Below are 25603 nucleotides of genomic sequence, written 5' to 3'. Positions count from 1 at the left end.
CAAATATAGACAGCATTCTGAATTACTAAAGAAACACATAATACTTCTATACAAATGGAAAACATCATTTAACCACAATCGTATTTAATAGAACAAATTATCAATATGAGTTGATAATAGAGCAATCTTTTTCCAATTGAAGAAAGTCACCTAGTTACTTCCACCTAAAAATCATTTTAAAGCATTTTTTCAACTGTTCTATTACCACCAGATTTTAAAGTCAGTCTTGTATCATAAGCAATATTAAGTGGACAATTTTAGAATCTCATGATACCTCACTTTTAGTATCTTACTTGAAATTAGGTAACAAGAGAGAATTAAAACATTTGCATTTCTCAACCTAGAGACAAGATATAGGAAGAAGAAAATGAAAAATCTATTGGTATTTCATAGTTAATATTAAAAAGGTATTTGAAGAACTTTTTCTTAATGGTTGCGTACAACATCTAAGCAACATGGAAAATGTCCTTTTAATAATCTTTTATATAACACTGAAATACACAAAGAAACACATCATTTCAGAAATAATTTTGTTTAGTCACTTGAAAGTGGGATATTTTTGTCAACGTCAGTGTTAACATTCCCACCTCTTAACTCTCATATTCCATCACAAGAGATGGAATTGATCTGCCTTAACTTTTCATAGAAAAGTTAGATGTCTAAATATGTGCTTATCACCTTAAGTTTCCATTATTGTCATTGTCAATCCCATATATGTCATTGTCAACAGCCATCTCCAAAGGTGGATTCTTCTCATCTTAACACAGACATAAAACGAGGCTGGGTGACTCTCCTCTTGAAGCATCCATCTTCATTGCCTAAAGATATCTACAGTGACTAGCTCAGACTTGGAACACCAAGTTTCCTAGACGGCTAAAATTGGGAAAAAATAATTCCACTCTTGATATCATTCTCAAAGAGTATATGGGCAAAATAAGCACAAGATACAGAAAGAATTCTTAATAAGCATAAAAATAAAAATGTGCTGTCCCAGAAAAATGCAAAAAACAAGTCCCTTTTGTGAAAATAACATGGGATCTGTACATTTGAAATGTCATATAGCGTTTGATCTCCACTCCGGGACAGACTCAATCATTTCTAGAAGCTTAAGAATACACAGTGTATTTTGAGAATATGCTGACAAAGTAATATGCCTCTTCTGATTATGAGTAAGCACCAATTTGCAAAAGCTTATAATTCAATGCAATACTTCAATGATAGACATTCGGAGGCATTGCAAAAGGCACATCTTACAAACCATTGAAGCTTTGCTCTTGAATTTCAAGCCCTTCCTCAAAATCAAAGAAAAGTGTTCATAGAATTCATAGAATCACAGAATATCCTCAGTTGTCAAGGCCCCCACAAGAATCATCAAGTCCAACTCCTGGCTCCATACAGGACTCCCCAAAAATCCGACCCTATGCCTGAGAGTGTTGTCCAAACACTTCGTGAACTGCAGGCTCGGTGCCATGACTACTGGCCTGGGGAGCCTGTCCCAGTGCCCGACCACCCTCTGGGTGCAGAACCTTTCCCTAACCCCCAGCCTGACCCTCCTCTGTCCCAGCTCCATGCCGTTCCCTCAGGTCCTGTCACTGTCCCCAGAGAGCAGAGCTCAGCGCCTGCCCATCCACTCCCCTCATGAGGCAGCTGCAGGCCGCCATGAGGCCTCCCCTCAGTCTCCTCTTCTCTGGGCTAAGCAAACCAAGGGACCTCAGCTGCTCCTCATGCGTCTTGCCTTCTAGACCTTTCACCATCTTTGTAGGCTTCATTTGGACACTGTCTGGTGTTTTATGTCCTTCTTATATTGTGTTGCCCAAAACTGCACACAATAAAGCTGGTGAACCTGCACCAGCTCAGAGTAGAGTAGGACAGTCACTTCCCTTGACCTGCTAGCAATGCTGTGCTTGGTGCACCCCGGAGTATGGTTGGCTGCTAGGGCATACTGCTGGCTCATATTCAACTTGCTGTCAACCAGAACCCCTAGATCCCTTTCTGTGGGGCTGCTCTCCAGCCTCTCAATCCTCAAGCTGTATACCTATGGTTGCCCTGTCCCAGATAGAGAATCTGACACTTGATCTTGTTGAACATCATATAGTTGTTGATTGCCAAGCCCTCTAATTTGTTGAGATCTCAAGATCTGTCAAGAGTTACTAGACCTTTTTTTAGAATTGACTTTTTTTTCCTCTTCCTCAGAAATGATATATCTCACAGAAGATCTTGCAAAGAGTTTACAGCAAAACTGTGGATGGGAAATGTGTGCAAAACTAATCCAAGCTGAAATTTAAGAAAATATAAATTTAAATAAATAGTTCTTTTTCCTAATTGCCTCTGACTAGACTTCAGAAAGAGATATTTCTGTTGTGGACTACTAGATCTCTTCTCTAAAGCTTTGTCCCTACTTTTATCTATTTTTTTCAAACACAAAATGATATTAAAATGTATCTTCCATTCCATGCATCAAATAAAAAAGCTTTGCTTTTTAAACACATAAAATCCACACCACGTTACCGTCCTTCTAATTGCGGTGCTAATTCACAGCTAAAAATTACTCTCACAGACTTCAATCTGATTTTCTTAGTTATACTTGCAAGTCTTTAAATATAATTTAACACATTTCAGAAAGCTCTCAACTTCGACAATCTCTCATCTTTTACAAAAACTTCAGTAAAGCCCTAAAGTGCTAAATACAGCAAAACCGGAAAAATACAAAAAAAGAAATTTTAGTACATCACAAACTAAAACCTGTGTGATTTTGCTTACCTATAAATATTCCCAGAATCATAGAATATCTGATGATGTAAGGGACCTCAGGAAATGATTTAAATCCTTGCTCAAACAGGGCCAGCTAGAATAGATTGCTTGTTGCTATATCCCACTTGGTTTTGTGTATCATCAAAGATGGAGTCTCCACAGCCTCGTGTAGTCTCCACGACCCCTTTGAGCAACTTGTTCCAGTATTTGACCACCCTCACGGAAAAGAAGCATCTTCTTATGTTTAAATAAAATTTTCAGTATTTTGTGTGTTCCCGTTGCTTCTCATCCTGTCACCCATAGAACAAAACAGAACAGAACAGAACAGAACAGAACAGAATGGAATAGCCCAGTTGGAAGGGACCTTCAAAGGTCGTTGAGTCCACCTGCCTGACCACTTCTGGGCTCACCAAAAGTTAAAGCATATTAATAAGGGCATTGTCCAAACGCCCAAAATGACAGGCATGGGATATCAACTACCTTTCTAGGAAAGCTGTTCCAGTGTTTGGCCACCCTCATGGTAAACGAATTTTTCCTAATGCCCAGTCTAAACTTCTCTTGGTGCAGTTTTGTGCTGTTCTCACGCATCCTGTCAACCATTACCAGGGAGCAGAGATGGGCACCTCCCTCTCCATTTCCCTTCTCAGGAAGCTGCAGAAAGCAATGAGGTCGCCTCTCAACATCCTTTTCTCCAGACTAGACAACCCAAGTGTCCTCAGCCTCTCCTCATAGGACATGGCCTACAGCCCTTTTACCAGCTTTGTTGCCCTCCTCTGGACACTTTCAAGGTCCTTAACATCCTTGTTACATTGTGGAGCCCATAAGATTCAAGGTGAGGCTGCACCAACAAGAAATATAGCAAGAAAATCACCTTATTTGACTGGCTGGCTATGCTGTGTTTAATGCACCCAAAGATGTGGTTTGCCCTCTCGGCTACCAGGGCACACTGCTGGTTCATACTGAGCCTGCTGTCAACCAGCACCCCCAGATTCCATTCTGCTGAACTGATGTCCAGCCATGCATTTCCCGGTTTGTAACTGTCTGGCATTACTCAGTCCCAGGTACAGAACATGGCAGTTTCTTTGTTAAACTTCATGCTGTTAATGGTTGTCTTCTTTACACCTTTCCATCAAGTGTTTTATATCAGAATAAAATGTTATTCAGTATTTGTTGTTCAGCAAAGTGGTGTCTAAATTAGTACAACTGCTAATCATATAATATTACCCAGCTCATAGATAATGCTTGACAAAATCAGACAAGCATTTTCAAGATTCAGGAATTATGTATGTATATACAGATTATATAGTATCATGTCTATACTATAAATTACTACAAGACATCTATCTACTTACTAGACATTCGTGACCATTTCCTAGTTTTGGAGATCTGAAATGTAAATTATAAATTATGTAAAAAAATCTTCATTATCACAGTGTGAAATACACAACAAAACCTAAGTTCTTCATTAGATAATAAATAAAGGTGGATCACTCAAGTTTTTCCACTCTTAGAAATGGTGAAGCACTAACAACTTCTACAAGGCCTGACATTACAGCTCACCAAGCAATTTAAGCTGCAGAAACTAGAGCAGCTGCCAAAAGAATCTATTGTGCCCTCCCCCACACTTTTGGCTGCTAATTTCCATCCCCATTACCCTTTGTACCAGTTGCAGCCCTTGGACAGCCATATGTGAGAAGGCTGGGATAAATCCAGCTGAAAACAAAACCATACAAATAATTGGTTATTTTCAGCCAGCTCCATTCTCCAGATTTATTTGTCACATAGCCACGTAAACAGCTACGCATGATGAGGGAGAACAGCAACACAGGGATGGAAAAAGAATCTGGAAGTGCTTCTTATGCAGCTGTACCATGTTAAAGTGTTCAATGAATACTTTGGCTAAAACTGATCTGTCAGTGGAGAGACTCAAGCTATTGAAGGAGTCATACTAAATTCCCTTTACATTACTTTTAGGATGAGATGGGTTGGCCTCTGGAGATGCCTGCTTCTCTCCTGAATGTTAGCAGAAATTTACATGACTGAGATGTAGCAGCTTAGTTTCCACATACCTAAATTAACTCAGATCTAGATGAGTAGAAAAGGGTAGAAAACCATGTTTCTGACTCTTTCCGCACTTCATTTCCATTAACAATTTTCATATGTGAAAAAAAAAAAAAAAAAAGAATTATAGAATAGATTACCATCACACAAATATAGGAGGAGTATGCATTTTCTGGATGTTCTGCAAAACTTTTTCTAAACCATATTTTACATCTATAAGCAATAAATTTCAGTGACATGGGACTGTGTTCCATGTACAAAGCACAAAATTCCCCAGTAGAGACAGTTACAACTGCAGCTCCATTATAGATCACTTACATTTCTTTGGAGTCACTTAGTCACCTTGCTGGGTTGTAGAAAGGAACAGTCTTTTCCTCTTTGCTGAAGCTGGTTCTCCTTCCAGACGTGCCTTTCACTTCTATGGCAAATAAGGACAAAAGGTCCTTAGCTTTCACTTAAAATTATCTACAGGTAAAAAAGGAAACAAATACAGTAAATACAAGCCTCCATATTGTGTTTTACGGTAAGGTATTGCAATCACTTCTTTAAAACACACTTCACTACTTTTACAGGGTCATATTCTTATATACTTATGTACTGCATACCTTTGAAGAAATTCCACATTTTACATCTTTCTGTATACCAAGCATCAAAAGTAGTTACTACTCCTAGTGTAGTTGCTTACTCCACTCCTGGGATTTGCAGTAACAAGATTATGTTACTCTAAAAAGCCTAAGTACACAAATTGAAAGATAATTTCCTATTATTGATTAGTTATTTTCCAACACCAAGAAGTCTTGCATACTTTTGGCAGGGTTCATGCAGGCAATCACAATTTGCTGAACACAGGTTCAATGGAAACTATCTTGGTTACCCATTACTGGCAAAAATTCTGATCTGAATTTTCTATTAAGCAAAACAGCTCTGTATTGCACTGCATCTCAGAAAGTGACACCTTGGCTTTGGAACGGATAGCTCAATGAAAATGTAAATCACCACTCTGCCAGCCAATACAGCACATCAAATGCTAAAAATTACTGGGAAAGGAATAAAAAACAAAGCATAACACATCACCTTCTTCTGTATCAAGCCCCATCTTGAAAAGCCTGCTCTTTTCTGGTGCTCAGAGCAGAGAAGAGCACAAGGTTCAGAGAAGAAAACATACATGATCAAAGGCTTAGAATAGTTTCTGGATGAGGAACAATTCTGTACACCACAACTATTCACATTAGAAAATAGACAACTTCAGGGATGATATGACAGAAAAGTACAGCAGCCTGAAGAAGATGGAGAGATTGCACAGAGATCATCTCTTCCCTATTTGAATGCAAGAACTGACTAGTAAAGCTCAGGTTCAACAAAATACGCAGAAACATCTCCATGAAACAGGTAACAGACCTGCAAACTTCTTCACAAGGATGCTGTTGACGCAAGGAGTTTTCAAAGAGAAAAGTGGAATTATCTTTGGAAGAGAACCTTCACTGGAGATTCTTATATCCATTTCAGAATGGAATGGAATGGGATTCACCACACAAGAAACACAGTCTAGTCTAACTAATACTGAATGTACAGGTTAGATCCTTTTGAACTGCAAACTGAATTCCCACTGTTTTCTGTATTTACATGCTTTTGATTGACTTTTCCAAAATAGCCACTCCATAGAAAAAAAAAAATCAAATGAGGTAGTAAAGTCTTGCTGTAAAGCAATTTTTTTGTAGCCTTCCTCTCCCTTGTCCACAGTTCCAAAGCATCCAGGGCAGGGTGCCACAAAGCAAGGTTCTGCTTAGAAGGTTTTTGACAGTTCCCTCCATATGTCTGAATACGCAACTTCATCCATGGGGTCCAACCCAGTTCAACATGTATAAATGGAGGTCATAGGCATCTGCATGTCCCAAATTTCATCTGGAACAAAACCTTAAAAATCATATACTCTATACTCCAGTATCTCCTTTTTTTTTTTTTTTTTGCTTTTATCTCTAGGATACAGCAGTGTTTTTGCTTTATTTTGGGTAAGTGCAGATCAATTAAAATTCCTTCAGGGATGCCTTCTGATCCAGCGGAATGTGAATGACTGTCATCAGGAGCAAACACTTTTTGCTGTCTCAGAATGGCATGCCACTTTTGAGAAAAAAACTCTCTTAATTAATTCATCCATACCCACCAGGTATACCAAAGGAATATAACCAGTCCTTTCTCTTGTCTTGCTAGATACTGTTATCTGTACCTGTGAACTGAGTATCCAGATATGGAGAGTTATGCATTGACATGTTATATGATGAAGCAGCCTACACTAGCATATAAACACACCAGGACAAAAATAACCTTGTTCAGACATCAGTATGCAACTAAAGTTCCTTTTGCAAAATGCACAGATTAATAGCCTAATGTTTCACACAAAAATTTTGTTTGCTCAAAATCTATGCATAGACCTATTAACATTCTTTTCAGACCTCACAATGAGGAATTTGAATTACTGCTGCTTTTTTTTTTTTTTGTCAGCTTGATATATCAGATCAAAGTATGTTTAGTGTTCTATCTACTCCCCCTCATCACTTCTACACTCTGCAAAAGAAGAGGCTGCTATGATGTTTGCTGTTATGTTTGCTTCTGCAGCTCAAATGGCTACACTGAAGATGGAACAAAAATCACTGTGCAGCATGCTAATAATGATCAAAGACCCATGTACTACTGGCCTATAGCAACAATTTAGGCCACCTCTCCCTCTACCATTTGTCCGACTTCTCTATTTAGAATGTAAAATCTTAAGGGTAGGATTATAACTCATCCAGCTCAAAAGGAATCTAAGTTTTGTTTGATATCCTGCATGTCACTGTAATACTAACTACAAATAAGAGCAAGCAGTACCAAGCAAGAACTGAGTGTCTTAGAACTGATATATGATCAAAGACAAGTTTCTCACAAAATTCCAAAATTTAGTGGACTAAAGGCATATTTTACTACTGCATAGGAAAATAGTAAAATACTATTGCAGGATAAACACTTTAAAAGCAATCTGATACAAATAACAATTCATAATTATCGTAACTCCTACTACAACACTAGGAAAGATAAAGCATAAGTGTGTCTTACAAGACAGATACCTACTGGTTGACAAATAGAAGCAAAAATTCTCACTCTTTCCATATACGGTTTTAAGCTGCAATTAAAAAGTTTACAAGATCTTCCCACTAATGTGATCTTGGCTCTCTCATACAAATGCCCTTAAAGAGGGGAAAGCTGATATGCAATTACTTCAATTGCAAGTGCTGGGAATCAACAGTTACCCAAAAATTGGGTAAACCAAGAATGCTTTTTTTTTCCCCATTTGTTATACAACCCCTTTGGAAGATTAGATGAAGATTCATGCTTGCTTTAAGAATGTATTCCATATATTCCCTAATTCAATTATACTCCTGATGGAAATATACTTGTTTCAAAGATATAAGAAGGTATTTTAACATGAAGAATTTCGTAGCTTGTGTTTTCAATTTCTGAAACAACCTAGTGATACAAGTAACCTATAGGATTAAAGACACATATTAATTTTGAGCATTAAAAGCTACACTTTTGCATAAACTCATACCATTTCCATAAGTTACATAAGACACAAATTGAAAACTGTAACAGTAATGTGAGCTTTGCTTTGCTGTTTTGAGACTTTTTTGGCCATTGATAAAAGCCACAGCTGCATTACAAAACATTGTTAAAATACTTTATCCCATGACTGGCAGGTATTTTTACAGAGTATATTACAGAAAAACGTGCTAGAGGAAAAAGTATTTGAGGACTCTTTAACGAAGTTTCCCAATTATTTTGGGAATATTTATCTTATTTATAAAAAATCCAGTGGCTCAGGCCTCTGACTAAATATGCTACAAAATTCCATTTTTGTACATAAGCATTCTACAATTTTACTTTCAATATCTATAGACTATTGGATGAAACTAAGTAAAAGACTAATGCTGGATTTAGGCTGAAACCATATCATATAAACAACCAAGCACTGGATTGGTTTAAGATTGAATAATATTTACTCTATTATGTAATTGTATAGTCAGTCTAACGTATTATTACAATCATGTGTCTTTACTGTGGTGTTTATCTAAAAGCCTTACCCAGAAATCTTATCTCACAAAAACATAAACTCACAAAAACAATCACTGTTTTGCTAGTAAACTTTGGAACCTCTGTTAAGAACGATGTATTAAAATACAGCAACAAAAGAAACAAATATATCTGCGGAAAGGTCCCTTTGAGCTAATCTCCAGTATAATTGTCCTAATCTCGAAACAGCATAATGAATAAACAAGAGATCAATCATGATATGAAGAATTAAAGAAATGAAGGTATTATATTGCAAACTTCCCTAAATGTTGTGCTGTTAAACTGAATGAAGTTGTTTGGTTTGTCTGCAATTGAAGGGAGATTAATATGCTGTGATCAAAAAAGCAATGCTTCAGAAAACCTCAGAGTTGGCATTACTTCTTTTCCATTACATATTGAAAAGAGAAAGATGGGACAAATGATCTATCTACATGTAAAGTGACCTAACACTAGCACCCGGGTATCACTGCCTTTAAGATAATATTAATATAATATTCCCTATACATTGATACACATCTTTTGCAGAAAATTAAAATATGAAACATTTTCTAATTTAGACTTCTCATCAGTTGTACACTACAGTCTTCCTCTTCTGGATTTGGATAGACATGAAGATAGAGAAACATTCCTCATGTTTCTCTTGCAGTTTTATTTGTCTTAAGTTATATTGACCAGAAGTAAAACCTGAAGCTGAATCATAAGAAGATGCACTGGTATGAAACCACAGGTAACACCTACGTCTAAATAACTGTTTGCATGGTCAGCTGTTTGTCATGCCAATGTAAATTCCCCATATGAAACAGGATAAAAGACAAAGGCTAACTAGCTATATCAGGCAATCTGCCAACAAAGGTATAACACTGGCTTTGGGACAATCAGATGGAATACACAGTGAACAGTTATTAAGCTAACATCCAAGCTTGGGCGGATTAAACAGATAGTAGCAACCTTGTGTAGTAGGAATTGTGGCAAATATGGCTGGGAATATTTTTCTTCAACAATCCCCCGGTGGGAAGTGTGCCACCTACTTTCTCTGTTACTCCTTCCAGCTCTGTCTGCCCTTCTCATTTCAGCCTAAGGTTGCCATTCCGTACAGGGATCTAGCAGGGATCTTAGCATCTAAAGACGTGAAGGCCAAGCAGATAGGTGTCATTCTAGAAATGCAACGCCACACAAAATTTTCTACGTTAGGGATTTGCAGCTGGTACTGGTACTGACAAGCCTATAGGTGAAATGCAAGTTTCATTTATTATCCCACCTCATTTCTAAATGGTTTTGATACTGATTACTGAGAGATCACTCATCTGTACACAATACTTTCACACTACTGCAGCAGCCCTAAAACAGAATGGTGCAAAAGGTTTTGATATGAAGGAGGAAATGTGAGAAATTCCATAAAACTTTTCATACTTTTTTTTTTTTATCCTTTTCTCCTTTCCCTCTTTCTTTTGCCTCCCACTCTCCTTTTTGCCTCAAATTCTCTCCCTTCCCGCAGCATAATTTGTAAAGAACATCACACTTGCTGGGAGCCAGAAGGGACAGCAGCACAAGAGGCAAGCATTCAATGACAGCCGAGATGCCTACTTGTCACCTGGGGCAATGCTGGGACATGGAAAGGGCTTGGGCTGGATGGAACAAGGGTCAGAGATGCTGAAGCCAAAGGTACAAGGGCATGAGATTTGTAAAACAGACTAGGATTGCTAAACTTTGGGGATAGGCCAGATATTTATCTGAGGGAAGCAGATAATGATTTAAATTGTTACACAAAACAAGGGAGGCCTAATCTAGAAATGTGTGAAGCAGTGTACTTAGGGACTTGCTCTTGTGGTTCTACCTGTTTGCTACTGGGAGATGTAAGCAGGAAGACCTTCCTGTGATATCTTCAAATCCAAAATTAGCTTTCTGAACTTTGGCAGATTGGAATGTAATTAAACATTCAAATACACTGTGGAGTTTTCCAAGAGAGTTTGATTTATTTTATTGTCTTTGCCATATTGGCTGGTAGATACTCACTTCACAAAGTAGTTCAAGTCACCTTTTTGCATCACCCATTTCATTTTATACATACAGAGCAGGAATTGGTTCTGGAGGATAATGGCAAGATTTCCGGGCAGGATGCAGCTGCAGAACAACTTAAGCCAATCTAAACTGGCTGAAACAGCCCTAACTTCCCTCACCTTCCTCTTCAGCTCCAGTGCAGACTCCTACTCTTTTCTTGTGCTGACTTGGACACTTGAGCAATTGCAAGGTGAGACAGGCCAGGGAGCTAAATCACTTTAAAGCAGTCCTGCAAAGAAAGTGATTAACTTCTGGCCAAAACTGGGACATTCCTGCTGGTGCAAGATGAGATATGGCCCTGGATGAAGATGTGACCGCACAGTCATGATGCAGTTGGCTTGTACTGATGTGGAAACTGACCCTGTGCATCTCAGGGCATATTCACCACTTCTAGCGGTGGTCACTTCCCAGCTTCCAGCACTGCTCACTCAGCTGTGCCAATATAAGTGTACATGGAACAACATGGTCATCCCCACTACGGAACTAGTCTATATTAAACGCAACCTGGCAAAATAAAAGCTATTTTGTTTAGCTAAAATAAAAGCAGACCCACAAACAATTATAAGAGCATTTTCAGAGATATAGCAATAAGCAGAAGGAACCAAAAGATGCTTTAAGCCCACATTACTATCAAAGAAGCATTTACTCTACACTGTGATTTAATTAGCCTATGGACTCCACCAGTCACAAGGTAACAGATACAGCTGCAGCCTACCAAGCACTGCCATCCCCAGCTGTCTTTCCCTCCACTCCTCTACAGCTTACAAATACATGTACGCATTACGAAGGAGCGTGACAATCTGCACTACAAATCAGACAGAAGTCCTCGAGGTACAAGTGTGTGCTCCATTACAGCAACCCTAGGACAAGGATGGGCTGCAGAAGGGCAGCAAGGACAGTAGCATTAAAATACAGAAGCTGCTTTATTATTATTATTATTATTATTATTATTATTATTATTATTATTATTATTATTATTATTATTATTATTATTATTATTATTATTATTATTATTATTATTATTATTTACATGCCTTAGAGAACTGTGTCCCATTATTAGAGAAGACATACACATACAAAACTTTAAAATCTGTTTTGAAACTGGTCTGGCATGCTTTGCCATATTATTGTTACACCTGTACATAATTTACACACTTGCAATCAATTCTCTAAATAGCTTTAGTATTTATATTAGTATTAGAATTTATATTATAGAATGAAAATTAAATCAAAATAAAGGCCTAAATTCTTTTCCCTTAAAATTAAGTAACTTTAAAAAAATTAAAAATTAAAATTAAATTCTACTTCACATTACTCTTTATTTTAATCGCATTTGATTTGGAGAATATGTTTATCACATTTTTTTTTCCAAATGACATGGCTGTACTTTATATATACTTTATATATTGTACTAATACAAAGTACATAACTTACATACACATTGTGTACATCATTCAGGGTACATACAAAAACAATTGTGAAACATCATTCTACAAAACTATTGTCCATCTTTCAATAGTTTTGTTTGGTAAGACACAGAAAAGTGATTATCGTGTGAAAACTTAATATCAGCTAACAGTTTGTAAACAGAATAATCAAGTATTCTACAACTGAATTCAAAGCTCAAGACTTTTTTTAATATTTAATAATTATAGATTTTTCTATGCATTCATTTTCCATACAATTAGGAAAAAATACAAGAAAAAGAAGGAGAAAGAGAAAGAGAAAGAGAAAGAGAAAGAGAAAAAGAGAAAGAGAAAGAAAAAGAAAAAGAAAAAGAAAAAGAAAAAGAAAAAGAAAAAGAAAAAGAAAAAGAAAAAGAAAAAGAAAAAGAAAAAGAAAGAGAAAAAGAAAAAGAAAAAGAAAAAGAAAGAGAAAAAGAAAAAGAAGAAGAAGAAGAAGAAAAAGAAAGAAACGTACTTAGAGAAAAAATACATAGAAAAAATACCTTATCTGCATTTCTCTTGCAATTCCATTTGGACAACAGTATTTCCTAAACGTAGCCTATTCACTGCTGGATATGTAATTACCTTCAGTTCATAGTCTAGACATTAATGCTTTCGTAGTATTTAAGACTCCTTGTAACATGCTTGCTGCTTTAAGTAAGCAAGGCTAAATCTTGACCAGATAAATTAGCAAAGAATGCAATAAAAGCTGCAATAAAAGAACTTTATCCTCCAAACCTTCAAGTTGCTGCTAAATGAGATTTCTTTGAAATGCAGATCAGTTGAACTAGATTAGTGAATTTTAGCTCCTGTCAACATCATAACAAAATACAAATACAATTGTTCACTGGCCTTATCTCCATGCTTCCATCTGCTGCCTTGTTATTTACTTTCCTTGATTTACTATGCAGATCTAAATAAGACACATCAAGGAGGGCTTACAACACAATGGCTTCTTAAGCTTTACATCAAGGTATTTGAAACTGAAGCCCTGAAAGGGCTGCCATCAAAGACATATCTCTAATGAACTTCCATATCAGAGAAGGTTTGGTATTTAATACTGCTGTGAAAAGAAAAAGCTACAAATCAGAATGGCCTATGAAGGGAAATGTCTGCAAATCTTGATGAGATTAGCACCTACTAGAATTAATATCCCAATAAAAATGATATCTGGTTCCTCGAAGAGTTAAACTTCCAACCTTTGCAAAAATAATGCACAGCGTCAGAATGGGAAAACTCAGTTGACAAGGTTAAAAGGTCAGGGCATTATTCTTTGTTTATCCACAAAATGTTCAAAAAACAGTTTTTGCTTGTGGCTTGATTAAGATATTGTTGACAAACTAGCCTTGGAAAGAAATAATTAGCACAGTTAACAGTGTTACTGTGGTGCTTTCTGCAACATCAGAATTTTACAGTATCTTAAAAAAATTAGCAACAACTTCATGGTGAAACAACGTAATCTAAAATGACAGCATGCAACATTTGTTCATCAATTTTACTATTTCCCTTTCTCCCCCACAGCGATCTATGGCAGCGCAGGATAAAATCTACTGTCAGTTTGTTTAAAAAAACAATCCTTAAGTGCCATTTCTGTTACATGCCACGACCCCATTCACACAGCGCCATAAATGAAGTAAGAACTCTCCTCCTCATGATTTTAATTCTCTGCATCTCTATCCAATAGATTAAACAAGTATAAGACAAAAATACAAAGTTTAAAAGTTTCTACAACCAGTATATAACCGTGTACAGTAAACTAACCATGTGTTGCTGCTTGATGGCACATTTTGCTAGGCACCGAAGTACATAAACAAATGATGCTTTTCTTTCTTAAGAAAGCATTTCAATCATTTATGTTCTTCCCCAGCACGGTAAGATCCCACAAGCATGTTCTGTACCGTGGATCAATCAACTCCAAACCGAAGCAGACATGTTGTATGCTCCAGTGCCCGGGAATCATGCTGCAGGCTCACCAGATGATGAAAACTGAGGTATGCAGTGTATGGGAGCCCCACATGGCACCCGCTAGCTTCTGGGCATGTCAGACTTCACTACTACCCTACAGTCAATGACAGCAAACACCTTCCCTTCTCTTCTTGCCTCCAAACATGTGCTTGTCTTTCTACCCTCCTTCCAAATTACAGGCAGTCTTCCAGAAACAAAGCCCCCAAACAGAAGCAACATCCCATGGCTACACTGCAGAAATCACGGTTGTCTTTTTGCTGGATTTCATTTCATATGGGCTGTGTTCCAGGCTTACTTACGGCCACAAGAGACCACTACCTTTCCTTGTTTAATGAAATGACAAAACAACAGATTTGCATATGTAAAAGCAGGTGCTGTAACAGGTTTGACTACTCTTGACCTAAAGCATGTAAAAAAGATTTATCAGCAACAGCTGTCCCCGAGGTATCGGGGCTCTGACGGACAGTCAAAACTTTGCCATCTGCACTGCCGTGTGTTAAAAATGACAATCTGAATTAAAAGCTGGTCAACAAATCTCGTATAACTAATTCCTCCCGCATCCCCATCCATATGTTGAATTCTCAAGACACACAACACTTGGATTATCTATTATAAATACCAATCTTTAAACTGAAGTGAGTTGCAACTTATTCAGGAAACAATCATTTAAATAATACTCCAAAAGTACATACGTTTGAAATGCTACAACTGTTTTACATCATGATACAAACCTGTGTTCTTTTCAAGTAGCATTATATCTCTTTTCAGAATAAAAAATAGCTATAAATATTTACATAGTCTAATTAGGGGTTTACAGTGCTACAGCATTGTTTAGCTTGTGGATTATTAACCAGTATAATTTTTGTTTAGCTTAACTTCTCTGAAGTCTTTCTTGAATGCCCTGACAAAAGCATAATTGACAGAAAAACATTTCAGAACACCTCTGTGTTCTCTGCATAGTGGATGTATGGCAGGGAAGCACAGTTTGTATTTTATGTTCTGATTTTTCCATATGAAGAGGAACTGTGGTTTTTCCCCCAGACTAACGGAATGAACCTGAGAGTCTGAACATGACCCCCTGGTGAACACAGTGACTTGTTCTGGAGCTATGCTAGCAGAAGGTAGCACCATATGCCCCAAGCCCCAACTTGGATGCTCTTTCCACAGTCTAATGTGCTTGTCAAAAGATGTTAAAATCACAGATTTACTTTCTCTGGATATACTTTATTACTGTACAAAGTAAAAGATGGGATTATACAAGTTATTATGTCTTATACAGACTAGCATCCAAAATATACCTCCACCAGTTTAAACTGGGCTTTTTATTATTTTTTTTTAATTGGTGAATGATTTCTGTAGTGCTATAGCAATCTCTTGCCTGATAACCAATCACAGTTATTAAAACTCTTATTGATTACAAAGTAACTACATTCTAAACTACAGCATTAATAATTTTCCTTCTTTGTAGACCTTGGGAAAAATTCAGCTCATTGCTTAAAAATGAATGAAAATTGCCTTTCTTTGTTTGAATTTTAATTTCACTAAGCATTTTAAATTAAAAAAAAAAAAAAAAAGAAAAAGAAAAAGAACCTTCAGAACACCACTGATTTTATCATTGCATTCCAACCAGAAAAAAATACTAAAATAAGAAAAAACAATCCATGGGGTACATGCAGTAAGCAAACTCAAAATAACAGAAGAGCTACTTCACAGCACTTCTAATGATAATTTTAAATGCTGCAGTAAATATAAATTCATTCACCTCAGGTTTTGTTCTTCAGTTTTAGGCAAAAAAGAAATACTTGATTTTTTAAATATATATATGCACATATGCATTTACATGCACTGCTGAAAGACATAAGGCACTTTTTTTCTCAAGAGAATAATAAATAATAAAAAACTCTCTCACAGAAATTTGTGAGATTCAAGTGATCCTTTAAACAGTTACAATTTGCTGCAAAAACAATGCACACTTAAAAAAAGAAATACAATTTATTTACTCACTAGGTTGTAACTGTCTTTTGAGAGCTGCAGTTATCCCCTCAAGAGCATAAATATTTAGACAAATTTTAAAATGTGTATTATATACTTGACAGAACATATTTACATGACAGCTCAGAGCTTAAGCAATCTGATCGGAAATATTTCCCATCTAAAACAAAGTTAAATTGGAAAAAAAAAAAAAAAAAAAAAAAAAAAAGCAGCTCAGCCATTTAAAGAGGCTTGAGATTAAAAACATAACCATTTAGAAACAGATTAGCCATTTAAGTGTTTTTGTCAAAATTATGATAACCTTCATCTACTTCCCGATTCACCGGATCTCATATATGAATTTATGAAAATCTAAGATGAGCAGCACACAGCATTAACTCCGTGTCTTCTCTAACTAAGCTGTTTAATTGCCTGCTCTTTATCTGCTGCCCTCTGCGCCTGCAGGTCCTGCATCCTCAGCAGGCGGACTTGCCTCAGCGGGGTGGCAGTGGGTGTCCCTGCGGGTGCCACCCTGCCTGCCAAGCAGTCCTGTCCCCTGCCCAGCACCAAGCTCAGAGCCAGCTGCCTGTGTGACACTGCCTAGCTGACGCCCAGGAGTGGCAGGGAGAGAGGGAAAAAGGTGGAAATAAACCTTACAAAGCCTGTTGTCACTCCTGTCAACGGTGAAATGAAAAGGCTGAGGGGGATCCTTTGATCTCCATGAAGCCCAGGTCTCATTTATCCCTTGGTGATCTGCTAGCCTTTATCTTGGCCTTCTTTAAAGAAATTACATATGTTGGGATCAGATATGGTGTTCTGAGGTTTGGCCCACAAAGGCAGTACCAAACACATAGGCATTCTCATTCACTGAGCTGGATCTTAAAACACGACTGTGGACATATGGGCAATTCTCTGCCAGGAGATGGTGAAAAGCAAGGGACTGGTATTTCAGTATGGTAAAACCTACCTGCATATGCATGAGAAACATGTACAGGAAAAAATGGTAAATAAACTTACAAATGCAAACCACCATTGTGTTCTGTGTTTTCCAAAACAGAGAAGAAACAGAGCTGGCTGTATTCAGCCACCAGATACCCAGCTGTGAATTGCTGCAAGTGAACAGCCGGTGGTCCTGGGCACACCTAGAAGATCAGGAACTGGGGCAGGGCCACAAGAGGAGGTGGCACAGGTAGGGAGGGTGAAGAAGATACATAAAAAAGCCAGTACTGGTTAGCGTCTACTGTTCCTGAAGCACTTACAAAGTAAAAAGAGTTTCTCCAGATCCAACAATATACTAGAAGAAAGGTACGAAAGGTTTGTAAGGATGCAGTTATTGAAAAGATGTTTTGTCAGCAACTTCCATGGCCATCTACAATCTTGTTGGGCAGAACAAGTATTTCAGGAGAACTACTTAAAAGTAGATAAAAATAATATAAAATAAAAAAGTTAGAGGGGACTAGCAAGGAAGAGGTCCTGAACCAAACAGTAAACTGGAAATGGTTGATCAGATATTAGGTTTGAATCATCTTTACTTACAACTGTGCAATACCAAAATCAGATTCATCCTACCTAATTTTAAACACATAAATAGGATGGAAACACTACTTCACCCAGACCTCCCAGATGAGCTTGTTGCTCCCACCTATATGGGAAGCAGAGAGTTTGCCGTCCTGGTTAAGATGCACCACTGAAGTATGTGATGTGTGAGTGGATGAAGTGAGTGACTCACTGTCAGATGAATCACAAGAGGAAGAAGACTGCTAGAACAATTTATATATATTTTGAAGATAATAAGGAATTGTTGGATACTCTTCCAGATGTCTGAGTTTAAAAAAAGAAAAAAAAATAAAGTTTAATAGAAAAAAATCTTCACCACCAGACTTGGGCAAGTGTAGAATGAATACATCAAAAAGCAGAGATTACAGTTACACAGATTTTTTTTTCCTTCTATTTTGGACTGTTTAAGTTAAATGGCTATTCATATTGAATTCTGTGAACTTAGTAAAAATAATTGTTGTTAGCTATTTCACCTACAAAATAAAATATATTTAGTTATATCTAGCTATATTTTTTACAATTTGAATAGATGGAAAGCTAGGAAAGTGATGAAAAAAGATAGTGAGGATGAGAACACTTGATTTAAAAAAACAAAAGACCAAAATCCCAGCACATATGGACACCATGTATTTCTGGACTATACAAAAACATGTTACTTGACAAAGATTTCTTATTCTTCTCTCCTTTCAAATTCTAAATTAATCATTTAGAATTAAGATTGAAAACTGTTGCCTTTTGTAAAAAGGTATGTGCCTCATGGTGCACAATTAATCGTTTCTTCCCCCAAAATTGTTTACTTAATATATTAAGTAGCACAGTGGTAATCTTTACATTTGCAGCAAATAAAATATAGAATATTAATATTTTATATTAAAAGAAGGTACCAACAAGTAAATTTTAAGATATTAATATCTCTACTAAAATATATTTCGTTATTGTTTACATATAGCAATGCTCTTAAGCAGCTGCTTTAATTTTATAAGTGGAAACTTTAAAAGTGAAAGAAAGCAATTATAAAATGTTCTTTATTTGCAATTAAATTCCAAGGTTGCAGAATACTGTATCTGTCCCAATTTTACAGAACTGCTTAAGGCATCTGCCAACCAAGTTTCAAGAGGATTAGCTGTAATGAAAATGCAACATATGTAAATACAACCATGTATTTAAATGTCAAATATTTCAAACACAATAGCAAAATTACAAATTCAAAGTTATCTTCACAAACATATAATTCTATGAACTTCTTCCATGAAAGATAAAAACTTGGAAACAACATTTTATACTCTACTGTACAAAATACCTAATGTGACAATACGCTTAGTCTTCTTAATATATCTCATTATTTAACCAAATATTTGTGTTTTTATTAATACACAACATTCTCCACCTTTATCAATTCCACATATTTCAGAGTCACATTGTGTTTTCAGAAGAGTATTGTTCCTTGTGCTAAGCTAGCAAAAATAAGATTAGCTATGAACTTAAAAAAGCAGCTGTTATTTGTGCACTATGAGTATGTTGTTTACTTGACATTATGTGCAATATTAGCACAGGAGAAAGAACACCATTATACAAGAAAATAAAACCATGCAGTTAGAACTCGTCTGACTTCAGACACATTTTTCTCATCTCTGGATGTGGTACAACCTTGCTGTGAACTGTTAGGTTTCCACTACTTAGAGACAGACGGTTTCATACTGCTCAACAGAGATTACTGCTGTCTATCTAAATAGGGCTTACAGTGGCATCAGCATATTTTATTAACTCAGAACCATAAATCCTATTCTTATATGCTCTCAAAGACCAACACTCCTAGGGTCAGTTAAATTTACATCACCACGGCACCTACCAGGAAGAAACTTCAAAGTAAGGAAATGTTCCTTTCCAATAGCTCACCAGAAATTTGGATATAGTTTTCCAATCAGATCTCTAGCTCACTGTAACACTACAGAGCATCCCAATACACTTTATAATGTATATAATTATTATATACTACTTACTACATTATAAAATATAAATACAACACAGGTTTTCTTTGTCAACAATTCTCCCTTCTTTGCATCATAAGCATCTATCTGAAGGCCAAAAGACCTTAATATCCACACTCTTCTGTGACTGGGATAGTAAAGACCTGTGAAAGAAAAAATCACCGTTTTTGAGCATTCAAGGAATATCCTTTTATATTCCATTCCATATTGGTATAAGAAAGTGCTTTTATCAACACAAACAAAATTTATTTTTATATATATTTCTCTGCTATCATCAGAACTGACAAAAGAACACAACTATATTCTGAATATATATTGTTAAGGACTGGAGAGCAAAATGAAAAGAGAGATGACAAAGTCAAACAAGTAACAGCCTAAAATAATACAGAAATTTCCAATTATATTGAAACTATAATCCAAAACATAATTTCAAATAAACGTTTGTTGTCTACTCACACATAGTTTTACTCTACTCCCTCTGAATAAGTGCACTAACAGGCATAAGTTACTCACAAACAAAATTTTGGCATTACAGGAGCAAGATGCACTTGTCTAAATAAACACTGCTTTTTCACTGAGGTGCACAAGACATCATTCAGCTGCAAGCAGTATTTAGAAATACAAATCAGATACCAGTGTCTCCACAGGGGAAGAGACAGCCTTGGCATCTCCCTCTGTATCATTTAGTAGAAATAAACTGTACAGTGTAGTCAAGTGCTTTCCACAGTGCAAGAGAAGAAATGCTGCATAATACTTTGCTGAACTTGGAAACCCTAGAAGAAAACGCACATCTAGTTCCATTGACTGCTGTGTTTTCCCCTTTTATTTTCCCAAGTAAGAGTCCAAAATCAAAATCAGAGGTAAGGCTAGAGGAAATGGTCTCAAGTTGTGATGGGGGAGTTTTAGATTGGACATTAGGAAGAATTTCTTCACAGAGAGTTGCATTGCAGTGTGCTGCTCAGGGACTGGTGGAGTCCCGATCCCTGGAGGTATTTAAGAGACATGGACATTGCACTAAGGGGCATGGTTTAGTGATGATACTCAGTAGGTCAAGTTGATGATCTTGAAGACTTGATCGTCTTGAAGGTCTTTTCCAACCTAACTGATTCTACAACTCTGATTTTATGATCAAGAAGGTGGTTTTGCCCCTTCTCTGCAGGACGTGGCATGTCTTACAATCTAAGTGCCTGGTTTTGGTTGTGATAGAGTTAATGTTCTTCCTGGTAGCTGGTATGGTGCTGTGTTTTGGATTTAGGATTAGGGATGTTGATAACTCACTGATGTTTTAGCTGTTATTAAGCAGCGCATACACTAATTCAAAGTCTTTCCAGCTTCTCTCATAACACCCTGCCAGCAAGAAGACAGCATTCACAATAAGTTGGGAGCGGATAGAACCACGACAGCAGAGCCGAACTGGCCAGAGACATATCCCATAACATGTGGCATCACGCTGAACAATAAAACTGGGGGAGTTGGCTGGAGAGGGCAACTGCTATAGTCCTAAGTTTGGGGTCTGGCTGGGTGTTGGTCAGAGAGTGGTGAACAATTGCATTGTGCATCACTTGTCTTTTATATTCCTTTATCATAATTATTGTCATCATTTTCCCTTCATTTTCTGTCCTATTAAACTGTCTTTATCTCAATCCATGAGTTTATCTCAATCCATGAGTTTTACCCCCTTTTCTTTTTTTTTTTTTTTTTTTTTCAGATTCTCTCCTCCATCACACCAGGGGAGGGGCAGGGAGTGCACAAACAGCTGTGTGGTGCTTAGCTGCTTGCCAGGTTAAACTACAACACTGAGAAGACTCATTTCTGAGAACTGGATCACAACAAAAGTGGACTCAATCCACGTATCAACTGTAATATCTTAGTGTAATTATTACTAAATATCTATAATGAAATAAGTCAATGACTCATTAAAGATCTCCTTTTTACTAAAAACAACCTTATTTAAGAACTTAGAAGCCAATCATGGTTCAACAATTTGAGAATCTGACTTTAAAGTGATAAACAAATTTAAAAACAAGATCTTCTCAAATTGCAGACCGTTTACTATTTTATTTTCATTGTAACACAAAACAATTCAGCGGAACTTCACTCTCAAATAGCAATTTAACAATTCAATGCTATCACTGCTATGAAGAGAAAAAAAAAGAGCTTTGAAGCTATTTGATCTCATCATATCAAAACTGCAGTCTTGTACTGATTTCAGAATCTACTTAATTTGTTATTTTGCAACAGAAAAGTATAAAGACTACAAAAAGCAAAGTGCCAGAAGTAAACATTTTGATCAACCTGACTAATTCTCTTTCAAAAAGCAAAACACCTGCTGTTCTTTTTTAGAAGAAAAAAACTTGAAATTTAAAGATAAAATAAGTGTATGTGTATGACTTGTTTACATCAGATAAAAATAAAGCCATCATGAAAGTGGAAAACACAGAATTTTCTTTTGGTAGCCTACGAATATTTAAGGAATGCCTAAAACACTTAGCAATTTTTTTTTGGACAATTTAGCTATCTCACCAATGTAGCTGCTTGGACACCATGGTGACATGCATCATATACAGACTTTTGAAGTTTGCATTTTTGCAGTTTTAGCACAGAGAAAAGGGGTGGGGTGAGATTATACTGCATGTAACAAGGTAGGGATTGCAGTATCTTATGGTGTATCAGCAAGAAATGGGAGAAGTGCTGAGTCTGAAACAGTGATGACTTGCTGTGATCTGCATGCCAGTCAAAATATGGTTTGGAAGGAACTAATAAAGTGGTTGGCCCCACACAATAAAAACTATGTGTACTAAATACTTTAAGCATGAAGACTTATAATAAACATGAAATTCAGCTACCCAACTGAAATTGCACAGTAGCTCCTTTCTTCAGATGCATTCCAGGCTGCATCTACATAAACAGCACACTGGCATTCAGCATGCTGCCACAACCTCAGGTTTCTTAGCCCTTAAACCCTGTTTGTTATTACAAGGTTTTTCACTTAAAGATTTCACAGCTGGGCAACCCTCACTCCACCCACTGTTTTACAAGAAATCTATCCTCAGAACTACAGTGACCACGCACAACAACGTAACTGACTTTTCAAGACCCACCAATGTTCACAAGATTGTTTCTTGATGAAATGCAAGCCTATACACATGAGAAGAGGTGAGGGGACAGATGGCTGAGGGCAGGGAACTGATGGAAGCCCCTCTACAAACAGGCAAGAACCAGTTGCATAGATCGCCTCAGAAACTTTAACTCCAAAGTGGATTTATTGACTACAGTTTATTACTTAAAGGAATCTATATCTAGCTCATTCATAGGTTCCCTCCTCGGTTTCTCAAGCATAGGTACTTTTTTTCTTGCCAGGACCAAGTTAACTTGCTTCTCACGAAACATTGGGTCCACTGTTTTGCATGTCACCAGGGCATTAGCCTGTAGTACCATCCAGTAGTTACACCTACTCTGCATGGTAAATCAGTCCAAAATCCTGGCCAAACAAGTCCAGATTCACCCTTGTCCCATTGTTACGATGGTCTTCTAAAAGCCAAAACACCAGCTCTTCACTGAAAACTCTTAAATAATTTAAAGAGGTTCTGGAAGAAAGGTCCCACACTTCCTGAAAATAGATCATGAACATGAGCGATAGTATCTGGGCACATATTTGATGAACAAAGCACCATTGCTAAAAAAACTGCAAGCAGGACTCTGAGGTAGACATTATCTAAAGGCTACCTTCAAAGATGGAATGGTCAAAGATCTCAAGGTATGACAGATAGGCCCTCCAGAAATTATGAAAGCAGTAGAGAAAGAATTTAGTTGTATATGTAAGTCTATAGGAAGATTGTTAAAAGATAACATGAAAATGTTAAGATTAAACAGTTAAAACTCATTCTATGTAACATTGACAGGTTTCCAGCCTAGCTCAAAATTAATGATGACTAAGCATTTTGTCATTGACAACTTGAAAAGTTGTTGTTCAGGCTTTGAAAGCTTGAAACTAAACTTTAAAAGGATTTCAAAATACAGGACTCCTTACACAGACTTCACAACTCAAAATTTAATAACTCTGCTTTATGGAAATGTAGCAGTTGAGAATAAGAAGTAATATCAACTATAGTTAGTAGTATATTAGTAATATCAACTTCTACACTTTCTCTTAGTCTCTACTTAAGAGTAATTTTTTATTCCATCATTTTAAATCTATGGCAGTATCACTGAGATCTTCCTGCTGATAACTCTTCGTATTTCTTTCCCAGTTCCAGTTCCTTCAAATGTTGCTCCGCTGTTCCTATGTCCTTCAGAAAGGCTAGCTTTCACATGATACCAGCAACAGCTTTCCTGCTTTCATTCCTTCAGTTCATAGTCTTTATCATTATGTTTAGCATGATGAAAGAATGTCACAGGTTGTTACTGAACAAAGAGATTTACAAAAAAAATAGAAAACTGTGATGGCACTGAAGTGCTGGATTTTATAGGTAGCTACAGGAGACAAGAGCACAAGAAAAGTAAGGTATGATATTTCATGCCAAGGGAGTAATCTCTCAAAAACCCCTGAAGTTTCTCCTTTTTGCTGTCCACAGTTCCCACTAGTCACAGACTTTCTTTTGTACAAAATTTCACAGCTATAGGAAGGAACTCTACATGGGCACAAGGGATTTTATGGTAAACCAATAGGATTTAAATATATGCCAGTTCTCTTGTAACAGTGATTTCTTTACTAGCTTATAACCTTCAAGTTTAGACCAATAACATGTACAAAATAGATTCAGAGTGGTGCTGTCAGTTCTCAAATCTGTATTGTATGCCTCTCCAGAGATGAAGAACTAACATTCAAAAATCGTATCTGATGTCTTAAGCCTATGGACAAGGTTTTTAAAAACATCCAAAAAATTAGAATTTCATACATTTTGATGCCTCTGAATTTTCCTTGTGTTCCTAAAAGCATCTGGTAACAGATTAAAATGACTAAATTCACATTACTGATGTACATGTATTTTACTATCCTATTCTAATTCTGCAAGGTGAGACATGTAGCACTCTTTAAATAACTCAGACCAAGACAGAGATGAAAAAATGTAGAGCTTTTTCATACAAATGAAAACCTCATTTTGTTATAAATCATAAGGAATGATGCAGAAATCTAAGTAAAAGCTGGAAAGAAGACAAAGCATGTGAAAGTCCAAACCAAGCCATAATGGTTGTCCTTAGTGCTAAATAATGCATCCCACTTTATGATACAGTATGACTACAGAAGACTAGCATCAAGGCAACAGCCATAGCTGCACAGTTGAGAATTGTAATAGGGCTTGACTTGTATTCTATACTAAGTCTTAAAAATGCTGCATAATTTTGTCAGCCTTGAGAATATTGTAACAACCAGGAGTCCTTTATGAATAAATACTAAAGCCCTTTAGACAGAAGGTGGGTGCAAAAGAAAAGCACTTCCTGCCAAAGGAAAAGTCTGCCAAAGGAAAGTCGAATTCCTTCCCAGTACGTGTCCATTTGAGTGCTACTGTTGGGGGAGATAATGGGATAAGAGAAAGTGAGAACTCTGAGGACCCTGCCCTAAACAGATTACCTTCACAAAGCCCCAGCAACCCATGTGGGATGGCAACATTTGGAAAACAGCTTGCTCTGAATGTAGAATCCCTACCTGAAACACGACTTAAGAAATTAAAATAGGAGGGACTAAACATGTAAAGAAATATT

At 36.8% G+C, this 25603-nt stretch overlaps 1 protein-coding gene across 1 annotated transcript in view; it reads right to left on the bottom strand.

The window, feature by feature from the left end:
- The window catches only part of FOXP2 (forkhead box P2), a 430404-nt gene that overhangs the window by 362763 nt on the left and 42038 nt on the right, over positions 1-25603 (bottom strand). Inside the window, exon 2 of the mRNA XM_084290854.1 lies at positions 5131-5277. The gene's annotated coding sequence lies outside the window, so the exon portion shown is untranslated. The remainder of the gene's footprint in view (positions 1-5130; positions 5278-25603) is intronic.

Source organism: Netta rufina (assembly GCF_964035555.1).
Source record: "Netta rufina genome assembly, chromosome: 1".
In the NCBI taxonomy this organism is placed as follows: Eukaryota; Metazoa; Chordata; class Aves; order Anseriformes; family Anatidae; genus Netta; species Netta rufina.
The sequence above is the reverse complement of the archived record's forward strand: the minus strand, read 5'-3'. Positions and strand labels throughout refer to the sequence as shown.